The sequence below is a fragment of the Platalea leucorodia genome, assembly GCF_965183815.1.
Source record: "Platalea leucorodia genome assembly, chromosome: 3".
Taxonomy (NCBI): domain Eukaryota; kingdom Metazoa; phylum Chordata; class Aves; order Pelecaniformes; family Threskiornithidae; genus Platalea; species Platalea leucorodia.
In genome coordinates this window covers 7,799,437-7,814,759 of record NC_138825.1, presented here as the reverse complement: position 1 = coordinate 7,814,759, position 15,323 = coordinate 7,799,437, and the positions used below count along the sequence as shown (strand labels likewise).

The following is a 15,323-nucleotide window of genomic DNA, read 5'->3' as shown; positions in this document are numbered from 1 at the left end:
TATGAATCTGTCTAATCACTTTTACAATAAGAAGATTTAGAGGTTGAGAAGTTTAACACTGAAGCTACCTCCATTCTTCTGAAAGGCTAAGGGCAGCCAGCCCTCCCTCCCAGAGGGCGTGAGATGGCCAAAGCAGAGCAGCTGGGTAAAAAGTCGGAATTTTACAGCAATAGCAGCAAACAATTTAAAATACATTTTGCATTAAGAAAGCTGGCATTTAGAGCCTGCTGCCTTGCTCGAGCCCAAGTTCCCCACACCCATAAACACAGGACAGCACACTGTGGTCAAGCAGTGCCCTTCTCCTGCAAGGGCAAGGGAGCACCAAACAGACACGGAGGAAGTGCCACGGCCGAGCAGTGGGTAACTCTCTCAGCAGGGGTAACATGTAAAGACAGCATCCAGTCTAATATGCTTATAACATAACCTTTTTATTGTTAATAAATACTTTTAAGATTCTTCTACCGAAAAATGAAGTACAGCAGTTGCACCTCCTCGCTTTTCTCAACGCACTCAGTGCAAGTAGATTAGTCCCTTTTTAATGAAAGGGTTTCCTTAGTTTTTAACATTATACCTTGACCACTCTGGAGCCATCTCCATGGAAGTTTCATAAACTGGTCAGACGGGTTGCCCTCCTCACAGTTTGAGGCAACAAATTGCTAAACCCAGCTTAGCGAGCACCTGCTATAACTCAGAGTTATCCCAATCCCACGGGGTTCGTTAGCATTGCTTTAGATTGCCATTCCAGTCTGCTTAAGTCTCCTCTGTAGTTGGTGTTGAAAGCTTGTTGTGAGCAGTTGCAGGTATATAAGCTCACTACAAGGGTAAGCTCTACAACAACAAAAATTCACAGGAAAGGAAACAGCATTATTTCATAATTGTGCTTAAACATTATTACTGAAATTATACATAGAGGCTATAAAGTCAAAGCAAGTCTTACACAACCTGTTTGATCTCATATGTTTACAATTTTCATATATGAAAAGTATCTTGGCAACATAGTTAATAGCCATAAAAGCATCTCTTTGCAACCTGCAATATCCACCAAGCTTTTTTTACTTCCTAAGACTAATACGCAAAGTCAATTTAACCCAAAACCTTTCATGAAATATCAGGGTTGAGACATCCAAAAGCACAGAAAGTCAACTGACATCCAACCCCAATTCATGCTCTCAAGCTTGTCTCCTCAATACTCCTCGTTACGCTCATGCACAATGGATATCGCATAGTAAAATACACACACATGCAGAGTACACCTAGAAGTACCACTTCAAAGTTGCTCGGGGCAGGGGGGGGAGAGGAATAAAAAACCCCACATGAATTTGCAAGGGCAAATTATTAATTATCTCAGTTGGAATTTAGCCAGTCAAGCCTGACATCTAAATTTCACGGTAAGTCTACAGTAGAGCTAGGTGAAACTTCAGAGGTAAAAGTTTATTTATTAGAAGTGGTATATAAAAGTGACATACATCCAGCATTTCAGCAAGTAGCTCTGGCTGATATCAATCTCTTTACTCCACACCTTCTCAGATCTTTTTCCTTTTTTCCTCCCCATGTACAAACAGATCCAGCTAAATTTAATAATAAAACTTTAAATGAGTTTTTAAAAATTATCAATGTGATTATTTTTTTTTTCTTTTTGGAGGGAAAACAGTTGGACTAATAAGTAATGCAAACAAATTTATTTCTAGATAGTTCTGCAGGCAAAACCCATAAATTTCACCAAGATACTTGCCAAGCACCATTCCCGAGCCCTACTGTGATAAAAAAGTGCCTAAATTTTACACCTGATCCAAAAGAAAAGCATGAAAGAATGACCTGCTTGGCTATGTTTTTCCAACACACATGCGTGTGTGGACATGTGCAAAAGTGAAGAGGCTTCCAAAGGTTCATGCTGTTTTGTGTCGCAGTCGCAGAAAGCCAGAACTGGGTACATAAACGCAGCAAGTTGGACATTGGAAAACACATTTTCAAACATTCCACCTCCAAACTGCAGAACGCAAGATTGCAAAATTCAGTTTTAACATACTGAGATCAAATCTTGAGTATATGCACCTACCTCCACATCAATGAGCATTTAATAGCTCAAAAAACCACACCATAACAATCTCAACTCCATTCTTTTTAACCATTTCACATTTTTAGGAACATATGGATAACGTATCCCAATTATATATAGCATTGGCCCTGATACAGATTCTAGCGAAAACCTACTACGGACAGTGAGTATAGGCTCTCCATTCTTGAAAGTGCCATAAGCATATTTTGAATGATTACATCTCAGTATTTGTGTGAGGGAGGAATACATTTAGCAGGATAAAAAAAAAGAAATATCCAGAGTTTCAAGATGGTTACACCACTTAAAACTGGCACACTCTTCACTATCTTCATGACAAACAGCTCATTCAACAGAATTTCTGAGGTCAATTGCGTTTGGCATATGGTATTTGAAAAATTAAGAATATTTTAGAAAATTAAATATTCCATCAGACTTTACATTCTAGGAATCCGTATTGGTTCTCCTGAATCTTGTACAGCTGTTTTTAACATACAGAATGACCCAAAGCAGCTTTTCTGAAACACAAAGTCTTAAAGCAGCCTCTTGATGAGTTTTTTTCATAAGAATTCCTCTCCACAAATGAAATAAAATAACAAAGGAGAAGGTGGGCATAGACAAAAAGGCTACTAAGTAGAGCTGGTGAGACAAGTAACTCCATATTATGGCCAGAATATACCACTTGACGTGCTAAAATAGACATACGCAAAGGTAAACACACATACAAGAATTAAAAGGTTCTTGAAGCTCTTTTTATTACAAAGACAGCTGCAAACACGTAGCTGTTAGCGTTACTGATTGAGAAAAAGATTCATTTATTTCAAGTAGCAGCTAAGCAACCTTCGACCACTCTAAGACCTGACAACTTTAATTAGTTTTAGCTTAAAATGGAACCAAACTTGGCTTTGGCATCTCTCCAAATAATTTTATCCCAGAGTGCTCTCTGTTGCTAGTGGAGCATTGCAGTATAAATACTTTAATCTCTTCAGAGGCATGTTCCATTTGCTAACTTTCCAAGGAAATTTACAACCTTAACATATAGCTCAAAAATAATAATAAAAAAAAAAAAATTATTTCTCACATTAGTGAAGCAAAAATTAACCAGAAACATTCATCCCTCACTGGCCTGAAAAGAGAAGTTTTACTTTTCAAAAACTGGTGTGCCAAATCTGTGTTCATCACGTTCAATTAAAGACACCGGACAAAACAGCTCCATGCATTGTATGAATAGTGAAGCTGCCAGACCTGTTCGTAGGGTTCGGTTGGGGGTTTGTGGTTTTCTTGGGTTTAGCTTGTATCATTCTAGACAAGAAAATTACTATCTGGCACAAATTCCAGACATATTAGCAGCCGTAACTATTTCCAGATTAAATAATGTTATCACGTTGCCATAAAACACTAACACCACTTAAAGATTCTGCCGGTCTGATTTGGCTACTTCATCCATATGCTCAACGGGGACAGAAAACAGCCGGACAACCTGTTTTTGCATAAAGTCAAAATTATCAGAGGGGGCAGAAAAGGGGACCCTTCAGCAGAGTATTTTTTCCTAGCTTTCCTAATCCGCGCTCATATTTCCCACAGTTTTCTTTTAAATTGCACAAGATGGCCTGCCCGCTTCGCAGAATGAGTTATGAGATTAATACTGGAGCATGCAACAGCACACACAGCTGCGAGAAAAATGAAAGAGGTTGCCTTGGCAGTAGCTTGATGCTAGTAACTGCTGGTAATCCTGTTGTGTATATAGGGGTGTTCGGATAGACTTTGCCCTTGTATTAGATTGCCTTCCAGCAGAGCATTAAGCAACAAGTTTATAATTGTTTCATTCCATTTGTTTCATTCTTTGCAGAATGTATAGGTACAGAAACGTACACACAACAGTGCTTTTTCTTAGCAGGCTTTTGGTTTTGCAAAGTTACGGCTTTAAAAAGCCACATTTACTTACATGGGAGACAGGTTAATCTCATACTTCAGATGGAAGGCAATTGTCCTTTGTTCCTGTATGAAGCCTCACAACTTTAGCCCTGTCCCTATGAAAACTGCTCCCTGCGTAGCTGAGCTTTTATTCTCATGGCAGAAACTCACAGTATGCCCGCAGAGGAGAATTGTCAACCCTGATCTTCATCCAAGAAGAGCAGAAGACATTATGGATTTCCCACTATATTTCAGAGTGCAATTTTCATCAGAGGATGAACTTAATTAAAATAAGACAGGACAGCAGAAGTAATAAAAAAAAAAAAAAATCTTTTAATTACATTTCTACAGTTTTGGATTTGTCCTCAAGCTAGACATCCAGACTGCCTCAGCCTTCACCAAAAATATGAAAAGAATTCAACTGTATAAAGTTTTCCTGACCAAGCAGAAAAGCATTGAATGTCAAAAAAAATTACTACTTTCAATTTGTGCATCTCTATCAAAGAATAACTTGCAGGAACATGGAAAACAGACCACATTTATTGTAAAAAGGCAGAACTAAGACTTTTTGATAAAGACAATGAATCAATTTCCAGGCACTGCATACACCGTGTGCTTTCTTCCACACACAGCCCTATGCAGCAGGTCTGCATTTGCTTCCCCACATTCACCACCACAAAGCTCAAAAGCCCAACTCCATGAACATTACCACACAGCGCCTATAAATGGTTTAATTAAATGCCGTCGAGACCAACTCTTTATAAGCCATCAGCGTGGCAACCTCACACGGGCTCCTTGTTCGGCAAAATAAAGGCGGCCGTAGGGACACTGCAATGCTTAACGACACGATGCTCTCCTGCGGCACCCAGGTACCAGGCTAACGAGCCACCAGATCATTCATTGGCAGGGAAGCAGGGTGTAACGCAAAGAAAATAGCAGGGGAATTCGCTCAAGTTGCCCAGGCGACAGCAAAGCAACATGATGAAAAATTCACAGTCGCCCAGCGGCAGGGAAAGCACAGGGGCGAGCTCGCAGCCAGCCCAGGCCACGCAGGGCTGGGCTTGCAGCACACTCTAGCGACCCAAAGTCTCCACAATAAAAACTACATAAATTCAGTGCTGCACTCACCAAAAAACCCTGAAGAGCAGTGATTTGAACCCTGCCTCCATTTATAAAACATTTGGTGCTTGTTAGGAGACAAAGGACAGACCAGCGTTGGTCTGGGATCACCGACCTTTTGCTCTCAATATAGTGTGAAGGCAACTGTGGTTATTATACAGTTTGCCATTTCTTTGGATCCGATTTAAACATTGGTAGTTAATCGTCTGCAAGCGATGGCTTTGCATTTTGTCTTACTGGCTGAGTACCAATGCGCAGCAGACAACCGCGCCGCACCTGCATGCAGAAGCCCCAGCAGCGCAGGCAGCACAGAAGCCCCAGCAGGACTGCACCAGGCACCCCCCAAAACCCTCCAGATTCCAGAGATCCTTGCACACTGTGGCATCTTCTTGCGCAGTTTCTAGGTTACAAGTACAGTCTGCACTGTAAAACATAACTGAAAATCAGCAGCTTTTTTTTACAGGTGGTTCAGTTTCACAGATGTTGAACAGTTACTGTAACAAAGAGTTTGCAATACCAAAAATAACTAAAAACACAGGCTACTTCCCTCCCTTCCCCCATGTAAGCATTTCACAATTACCTTGCATGCTCTGTTAACAAAAACTATTTACATACAGTCACAAGCTGAATTGCTTCACTAAGGTTGGAAAGGTGAAAGAAATTTCACCAAACAGCTGACTTCCACATTTTCATGCGCTTGCCCAGGACAATCTTGGGTTGGCAGCTTCCAGGGGAGGAGTTAAAGCACAGACAGACACCTCTCGTTCAAAGTGTTAGTTGTTTTTAGTGCCAAGAAGCTTCCAAATTTTGTATAATTACAGCCCCAAGCCTGGTCAAGTGACCCTCTCCTGCTCCCTCCCACTCACATCTTCAGCTCACCTAAACACTCCTTCATCTTCTCATAAATTAAAAGCACCCATTTCTTCATGTCCTGCGGTCTTATTGATGAAACTTCAAAACCTGGAGGCGTTATCTTAATCCTTAAGAGCTGGGTCCATGGAGTTGCAAGATAAGCTTGGACAATTCAAACCCCTCAAATCACTAGCAATTTCTTCTGCCAGTGCCCACCCGTATTTCAGTGCCAGCTTCCTTCTCCCACTAATTTGCAGCACTTTGGTTTTGTTTCTCCCCTTTCTCTGTTTTCCTCAGTGTTTGCTGTGCCTTTGTTTCTCCTTATCTTGCTTCAGTGTCTTCAAATGTGTTTTATTTAAAGAAGCTTTTCCAATCATTCTGCCATGTCTGGAGTTGTTGTTTTTGCTCTTAGTGCAAGCATGAATTATTGGTAAATTCAAAGCCACGTACGTATGCATGCACACATTACGCAAACACACAATTTCTGATACTCTTCTCATAATGACTCTGCAGAGCAGTTGCCATTACACCAAGACACGTAGAAGTGCACTTGCTACACCTGGTAGTACCGCTTCAGTCAGGAATATATATTTAAAAATCATTCTGAAGAGTTTAAGTTTCAGACTGTTAAGAACATCATGACTACAGCAAGTACTTACAATGGATCATTGTACTTACTAATGAACAAAGCCTGTTGAAACACCAAACTACACGATTATTGCTTAATTTCTAGATGTGGATACACCTCATTGCCTCTCTGTACAGACTACACTTTGAAGCTGAAATAATGAACTACAGTGATTAGAGAGCAGCTTTTAAAGAGAACAAAACTTAGTGCCTTTTTATTAAATACCAGCAGGGTGGGGGGTGGGGTGTGTAACTTCAATGACAAATAGCCCTTTAATACATCATTTTTCAAGACTTGTTTGTGTCCTTAAATAATGTATGAACAATCCATCCAAAGTGAACGTGACTATGCCTACACTAGAATTGAAGAGCTTGTGCAGCTTTTTCCAGGTTCAAGGCTTAAACTCAAATCTATCCAGTGGCACAACTGCCTTATTTAAAATCAGTATTTTCATAAAACTTGCAAGCTATTATATACAATGCAGGTATTAAGCTTCAGAAGAATAATGTGTTAGTACCAAAGAGAGTCACCCGTGCACTCGGAAAAGCAAACATTTTGGACAAAGGAGAAGAAAGATGCTTTGGAAGTACCAGATTCAGATTTCTGATTCTTAAGATGAAATAGTTCACATAACTTGAGAATGGAAATCCTACATCCATTCACACATCAGCTTCTCCCAGCACGGTTTTCAAAAGAAAAAAGTGAGCCAACAGTTGCATCAGTATAAAAAAAAAAAACAAAAAACAAAAAACAAAAAAACCCAAACATAAACAATCTCTTCGAACAACATCTCTCTTTCCATTCCCTTCTCCCATCACCTATCTTCACACATGCATGCATGCATGTTACATGGCAGGAAATTCAATTATGATACTCTACAGGAAAAGAAAAACGCATTTAAAAGATGATATGATTGAAAGAAACTTCTGTAATGTAAAAACAGTACTTCCATGTGTGCACCACTGAAGTCGTATTAATACATTTACCTCTGTCTTGCTAAGAATTAGCCCACTGTGCGATACCTGGACCACTTTGTACAAAAGTTGAATTCAAAGCCTAAGGCTGTTCAGCAACTGATTTTATTTCCAGTTTATATGCACATTTTCTTTCTTACCTAATTCATAGATGCATTATATGCACTCACAAGAGGTATACTGCAAGGGAAGAGAATTCAGGATCATAACTTAAAACTCTTCAGTCTCACTAATTATATAGGGTTTATCTTCAGTATTTGTGCCATGCCAAGCAGACTGCTGATGGTACAGACTATTTACTTAACTAGTCTGGAAAAAACACTTAAAACTGCCACTAATAAAAAAAAAAAAAAAAACCACACAAAAAACCCCCACATGTAAACATCAACTAGAAACATCCTATGTCTAAGAAAATATAACAACCCCAAGTGAAAAAACGTAAGCCAATTCATAAACTGATTTCACCACAACCAGAAAGCACCCAAAATTCCACTTCTTAACATTAAATCATCCTCCATTTCACCAGACTAACTCCAAATTTGCAGCACTGTATTCATGCCAGGACTGAAGAAAAATTAGACCCAAGGTAGAATGAGAAAATATTAACCAAATTAAATGTTTAGCAAGACTATCTATGATAGTCTATCTAATGTTGTTTAACAAAAAAATCAAAGCCAAAGCAGTAATTCTACCAGGAGGAATGTTGCATTTGTCCTGGGAATTGAAAAAATAATCCCTTGATCCAGTTAGAGACCATGTTGGGCAAGAGAGACTACTTAGTTTGCACACATCCAAAGTGCTGGTCCCTTTTTCTTACAGCCCTGGATCTTGAGGCCATGTCCTTCCCCCACTCCTATGAGCAGGTCCTCAGCTAGAGCTCCAGGCTCCCCAGCTCACAGCTGGATCCTTTCTTGCTGAGGAGTGATGCTTTACCATCTTCTGCACCAAACTCAATGCATGCCTGCCTTGATTCCTCCTCCCCTTAAACAAAAAAAGGCAAATAAACTCATGAGTAAAAAGTCCAGCAAGGGCGGCAATGCCACTGATAAATCTGATCCACGTTCCCAGCCAGGGACAGGTAACGATATGCTTCAGTTTTGAATTCGATCAAAGCAAAAGAGTAAGCTTTTCACTCCAGATCCTGGCTAAAAAAGGAACATGTCCTAGCTTAGCTCCATCACGCCTGCACCAGCAAATTGACTTAATTGTCAGTAGGGGATTATGAAATATGAAGTGACTCCAGCAGCGCTCAGGGGAAGCTCCCGAGGCACGGTGTCTATAGCAAAGACACCAAGGAGCCATCCATCTCCCTCTCACCCCCAGGCAAAGCAGAACAGCCTTGGATCTCTAAAAGAGGCCGACAAGAAAAAAGAACAAAACTCTGCTTGTTCAGTGCATGATTAGCACTGGCCCAAATAAGAAAAAGTGGTTTTAAATACATCAGCGCAGCTTCCCTGGCTGCTGAAACCAAAGGTTGAACATCATGATCTGAGACACCAATTTGCAGTTATGAGGCTACATCTGATAACAGCTCATAGGGGCCTTTCTAAGGAGAAAGAGCAACACTGTATGCTTCTCCTCTCCCATCCTTCTCCCAGAGAAGGGTGGAAAGGGCAGAAAGGGAGGCTGCAGTCACAGCACAAGCTGCTCTGCTGGGTGCTGGCCACTAGAGAGAAGAGGAAGGCAGCAGAGGTATTGCTAAGCTATATTTTCTGGCTCAAATCCTGTCTTGAGTCCAATGATGCCAGCATGAAGGAAGACGACAAGCTAGGTGTAACTCAACCCTTAGGACATGGACACTAAGAAAGAAGTAAGGAACCAAAACATTATGCTGTGTCTTTGATAAGAGAATATAATAGAAAGAGAGACTCCCACCTGAAAACACCCCTTGTGCTTTCTGTGGAGGGATTCACTTTGAATTTAAGAAACAGTTTTTATTTTAGTCTAATCTCTTACTGGGGTTGGAGACTAGTCTGAACTAGAGTTGCAGCCTCTGAAGCTGCAAACTCCTGACCTAAAGAGCCTTTGGGCTCTAAGCCCTACCAAAACACCAAGTTTGGGCCTCCTAAAGAGGTTCATTTTTGTCAGAAAGGAGGTGCAAGGTAGAGAAATCAGTCTTTGTGGCGAAACAGCCCTAATACTCAGCTCTTTGAAATGCTGGGTTTTGTCATCTAGTAGTAAAAAAAAAAAAAAAAAAAAAAAAAAGACAAACCCACACACAATGCCAAAACTATAATTAGCTGGGTCAGGGCCAAGGTTATTACTGCTGGTAGGCAAAGCTCTGCTGTGACACAAGGCAAAAATCATCTGGGCTCCAGCATTTGGAAATGCCTTCATCCAAGGAATCAAAGGAAAACTAAGAACTCTGTATTTGCCCTAGTCTGCCCTTCTCCCAGGGCAGAGTCAGTTGTTTTTAAGGTAATGGCCAACCTAAAATGAAAATTGTTGCAGAACCTCAGAAACACCGAAGTCGTGCATAAATTCTGGATTTCTGTTTAATGAACTCTGCAGGTAAAATCCACCATTTTTCACTGACTGAGTATTCTGAAAGTCATTATAAAATTTGATTTTAATTTCGGAAAGAGTAATATCAGGACTCAGATTTGCAGAAATTCAGAACTAGTCAAGTAGTGACCTGGACCATACTGTGGACTGAAACAGACAGGATGAAAAATCAGAGTTTCTCTGAAATAGGCCATACACCACAAATTCTTAGAAATGTAAAGGAAATGGGTTGCCAGTTATTATTACCTAGCATATCAAGTCACTAGGAAGACTTACAATCTTCTATAACCTGGTTTGATAGAGTTGAAAGCAATACCATCTTTTTCTTAAATAAAAAGCTATTTCACATGACACAAGAGTACAGTTCTCTTGAAAAAGCAATATGGTTCACACGTTAAATTTAAAAGCATTTCTAACATGGATTTGCAATGCAAAACATTCTAAATACAAATCAAATATAGCTGACAGAACCATCTTTTTGAGGCAGCCTACAACTAGGCATACCAGATATTAACTATTTCTATTTATTACTCTACAGGAACCAACTTTAAAGCATGAAATAAAGGTGTTACAGAGACATACTTAAGTGATTCACGTTGTACACCAGATTAAAGTTACTGCAGTGTAGGCATGCAAGTGACAAAAGAGAAAAGAAGCAGTAATCCTAAGAAGTCTTCTGAATCAGTGTTTTTCCACAAATTTCAACTATTCAAACACAATAGGCAATAAAAGCCCCAGGCTTCACGGCATCACTGCTGAAGCCATCTGAGAACAAGGGCTATTACAACATAGCTCCTACAAGAGCCAAATAATCTCTTCTTTATGAGTCTGCCGGCCCTCCAGCACAGCTCAGGGAGAAGGAGCAAAGCTCCGAATAGCTCCTCTGCAGCCAAGGGGCCAGTATTCAGGACAGGGTACCCCAAAGGAGGAAGGAACGGCACCACCCATGTCCCCTCTTGGCCATTCAAGCATGTTTTGCAAGTGACAATCCAGGCAGGAGATATTAAAATCATGTTTGAACATTCTTGTCACCTCTGAGTGCAAATTTTACAGGAATCAGAGAGGTACGGGAGCACCGGTAGCTCACTGCCACACTGTTCTGAAGAAAGCACAGGGCTTTGCAGCACCTTCAATACTATAATTAAAACAATTCCCACACAAATCCAAACAACACAGCATGTTTCAGAAACAGCTCTGAACAACGGCATATAAACACACAAGTGTCTATTGTTTGCACATGATGCAAACAACACTTGCCATTGTGCTTGGATTAACAAGCAAATACCGCTTTCGCAAGCCTCCACCGTGCTTTGATGTATATTTAGCTGCCGTTACTGATTTTTACGGCTGTGACAGCGTGTCACACAAAGGGGTCTGAAGTCCAGATTTTTAAAGCCAAGCCATACCCTTAATACTCACGTTTAAGCAAGAGACATTCTGAATCCTAAAGAAAGCAACTTCTGGCTTTGCAGATATGTTTTCCTTTTGTCAGGAAAGTCAGTTTCTAACAGCCATAGGTCAAAACAAAACCTCAACTGCATTTCACAGTCCATAATTATTTATGTAACAAGTAATTGAAACTGTATTTCAAGTGACTAACGTTTCTGAAAAGCATCCCCAAAGTCTGCAGCAAATGGCAAAACGCTAGGCAAATCTGAAATCGTAACAAAAGGTGGAAGACACAGCATCAGTCTTCTACTCAGCAGCTAAGAGTTAGGCAAAAGCAATGCCTCCTGCCAAAGGAGAAGGAAGAAGAGACAGACGGGATCAGCCAGACTGCTACACAACAGTATTTCTGAACATCAACTCTCATCACCGTTTTGGTGAGTAGGTATCCCATTTTCTGCATCTAGTAAGTTACACAAGATAAACCTGAAGTTTACTTGCTCCGATGAAAGCAGACCTTCCCCTATTCAACACTTAACTGCATATGCTTAATGGGATTCTGTTTTGCACAGAAATATTAATTCCCACGCTAACCTTACTGTATTACACTAAGACCGTGTTGAACTAATAGCTGTACAAACCCAGAACAACCTAGTCCATCCCAATATAGTTACAACATAAAGGTAGGAAAGAGCAAACATACATCTGGACAGAGAAGTATGAGAGGGCAATATTAACACTACCTGGACAATCTCAGCCTACCAGCTGACCGCCCACTGCCAAGATTTTGTAGGTATTGCAGAGAGAGAAGACTTTAAAGAAGTCTTCTCTTATGTCCTAATGCTTTTCCATTGCTAGCAGCTTGACAGGTTTGTTGGTTTGGGGGGTTTTTTGTTTTGTTTTTGTTTTGTTTTTTTTTGTTTGTTTGTTTGTTTTTTTTTAATGCAGAAGCTTGATAAAGCACCATGTTGCATGCCTATCTTGACTGAGAACAGTGTTGCAACTATTGGCTTAAAAAAGCCCACAATCCTTTGGATAATCCCTCACAAGTCCTGATTAGAAGTGGATTTAATGCTATAAAACGAAGCATAATTGTTCAAGACGACCTTGAGTTTTCTTACACCACACTGCTCAATCAGTGCACTCAAGAGGACAGTTGCACTGTCAGATGTAGGATGAGACAGGCTGAAAGCAAGGTCCTTCCTAAATATGTTCCTCTACGAAGTAAAACAGATGCTTACAGTTCTTCCAAACCACGTCTGTCTCCTGTTCTATTTCAAACACACACTAAACTCACGTAATGAAACGGAGTAGACATTTAATAAGTACAAGCCATATCGATGGCCTATCCAACAAGCAGTCCTAGAACACATGCATTTTCTTTCTTCTACTTAAGTCATTACTGATTTTATGTCCAGGAAAATTAAGGTATACATGCAAAAAGTGGCTTCGCAATAACAATGGCACCATTGCCACCTGCTGTCAGAAAGTATTCATGGCACCCGCAACACCTCGCGCGTCACAACTGCAAAAGATTTTTAAGAAATCCAACTTTACAGGTGCTTTTCCTGTACGTTGCTAGTTTTCTCTCGAAAGGGCACACACAGAAAAGGTCCGGGGTAACCCTGGCATGAAGGATCAATAACCACATTGGTCTGATGGTTAGTAAAGTCCACATCATGGTCCTGGAATACAGGAAAGAAGTTCTACTAACAGGAGCGAAGATTTTAAGTTACCACCCCCTCAAACCACAAAGGACAATATAAAGCAGCATCAGAGGACAGAGAAGTTAAAAGAGAAGATGATGTAGTGAAAGGCCTCACATATCACAGCCTGTTACTGTTCTCCTTAATTACCGAACACTGCTAGAAACCTGGATCTCCAGCAAGGCCCACACAGCTCTGACTGCCCCGCTCGCAACACATGCAGTCCCTGCTTTTAGGGAGATAAAACGTGCTAAGTTTGAGTGACCAAGAGCAAACCTGAGAGGAGAAGAGATCAAGTGAAAGCACAAACACTACAATACAATGAATTACTTCACAAATGATGCAAGCAGTGTCCTCTACTCCCACCCATTCTTTTTCTACTCCAAAAAGTGTCACAGTTACTTGAAATGCTTTATTTGTATTCATAAAGCTCCTAAGCAGTTTGGTTTTCTTTTTTATGAACAAAAATACCAGCAACACATGGTTTATATAGACAATTAATTGCTCCAGGAAGCCTAGAAATAATCAGAGACAATAAATGGGTGTAACAATGGATGCACAAAGAAATAAGGAGAATATGTTGGTCTACGTAAAACAGACAGCAGCCTGAAAGCATCAACACTGATGAAGACCAGATTGTTAAATAAATCCATGTACCACAGACCACCAGGTTAGATTAGGCTACTGAAATGTCTACCTTGCCCATTTTATGTTAGATTATCAGAAGACTAACAGACTATGCTGAATCCAGTCAGAGGAGATAGTTGGCCATCTAACTTTGTGTCAGGGTATTTCATGGAATCACAGAATGGTTTGGACTGGAAGGGACCTTCAAAGACCATCTAGTTCAACCCTCCTGCCATGGTCAGGGACATCTTTCACTAGATCAGGCTGCTCAAAGTCCCATCGAACCTGACCTTGAACACTTCCAGTGACAGGGCATCCACAACTTCTCTGGGCAACCTGTTCTAGATATTTAGATATTAGATACTTAGATATCCTGCACCCTCATCTCATTCTACTCAGACTTCTATGCTAGCGTTGAATAACGCAGAAAGTCAAATAGCATTGCTCTGAACCTCAACTTGCTGTGCATCTGGTGCCTCAGTCCACAATCGGTGAGTTTAAGGAGACTTTTGAGTGCGTTGTGTTCCAATGGAAAGTATGTTTTCTTCTCTAATGCTTTTTTTATGGCTTCTCAATAAGTCAATGAACGTTCACATGCCACCGCTTGTTAACATGAAGTGCCTATCTGTTTGCAGTACCTGCCCATATGGCAGGCTGATCGGCAAAGCTTTCTTTGTAGGCACACAAGGTTTAGGTCTTCATTCCATCACCCGAGACTCTCGGCTCGCAGGCACAACCCACGACTCGGCAGGAGAATGCCCAGGCCCGTGTCCGAGGCGCAGACCCACCCAGAAGCCACCTCTGTTAACTAAGCAACACAGCTGTAAGCACACTGGTGGAATTTATTAGCCTACTGAAAACATTTCACCACAATTAATTTCCCCCTCCCAAAGCACCCCAGAACAAGGAAAAAAAGTTCATTCCTGCCATGTGTCTGCAGCACTGCCAATCCTTTCTTTTTTTGTTCTTAAGTTTTGAGTTATTCTAATGATACCTGGGATATTTTCAACGTATATTGTAACCATCCTCGCTGCAGTACAATTCTGAGTTAGTCTCCTCAATCTTAAGCCTTTGCCACATACTTGGAGCAAATGGTCTTTGACTGAGACAGCAGCTAAAGTAATCCACCTAAATTAAACTGCACCTCTGGCTGTACTTTGCTTTGGTTTCATTCTCTTGATCACTGTCACTTTACACAGGTTTTTAGTTTTCATCCAAATGAGTATTACACTAAAGGGAAGAACTACACTGAAATCAGATTAGACCAAAAGCAGAGGGCAAGTTTAACCATGTCTACTACTCACCAGACGTGCTTAAAGTATTTTCCACAGAAAGCTGTAATAAACCCACTCACAGATGTCATGATTGAGAATGACCAATTCCCTTAACTATTAACATTAACATTTCTGATGAGTAAGTGGGGACTATACATAAATTAGGCTGGGGCTTTACACACAAGTGTAATTGCACCAACTGTAAATTAACTTGAGAAACCTTTGATTAACACCACAGTCTGCTCACACTAAAGATGAAAACCAAATTAACAACAATTTGTTAGC

At 40.6% G+C, this 15,323-nt stretch overlaps 1 protein-coding gene across 1 annotated transcript in view; it reads right to left on the bottom strand.

The window, feature by feature from the left end:
• MACROD2 (mono-ADP ribosylhydrolase 2) overlaps positions 1-15,323 on the bottom strand; it is an 890,030-nt gene that overhangs the window by 843,176 nt on the left and 31,531 nt on the right. The window lies entirely within an intron of this gene.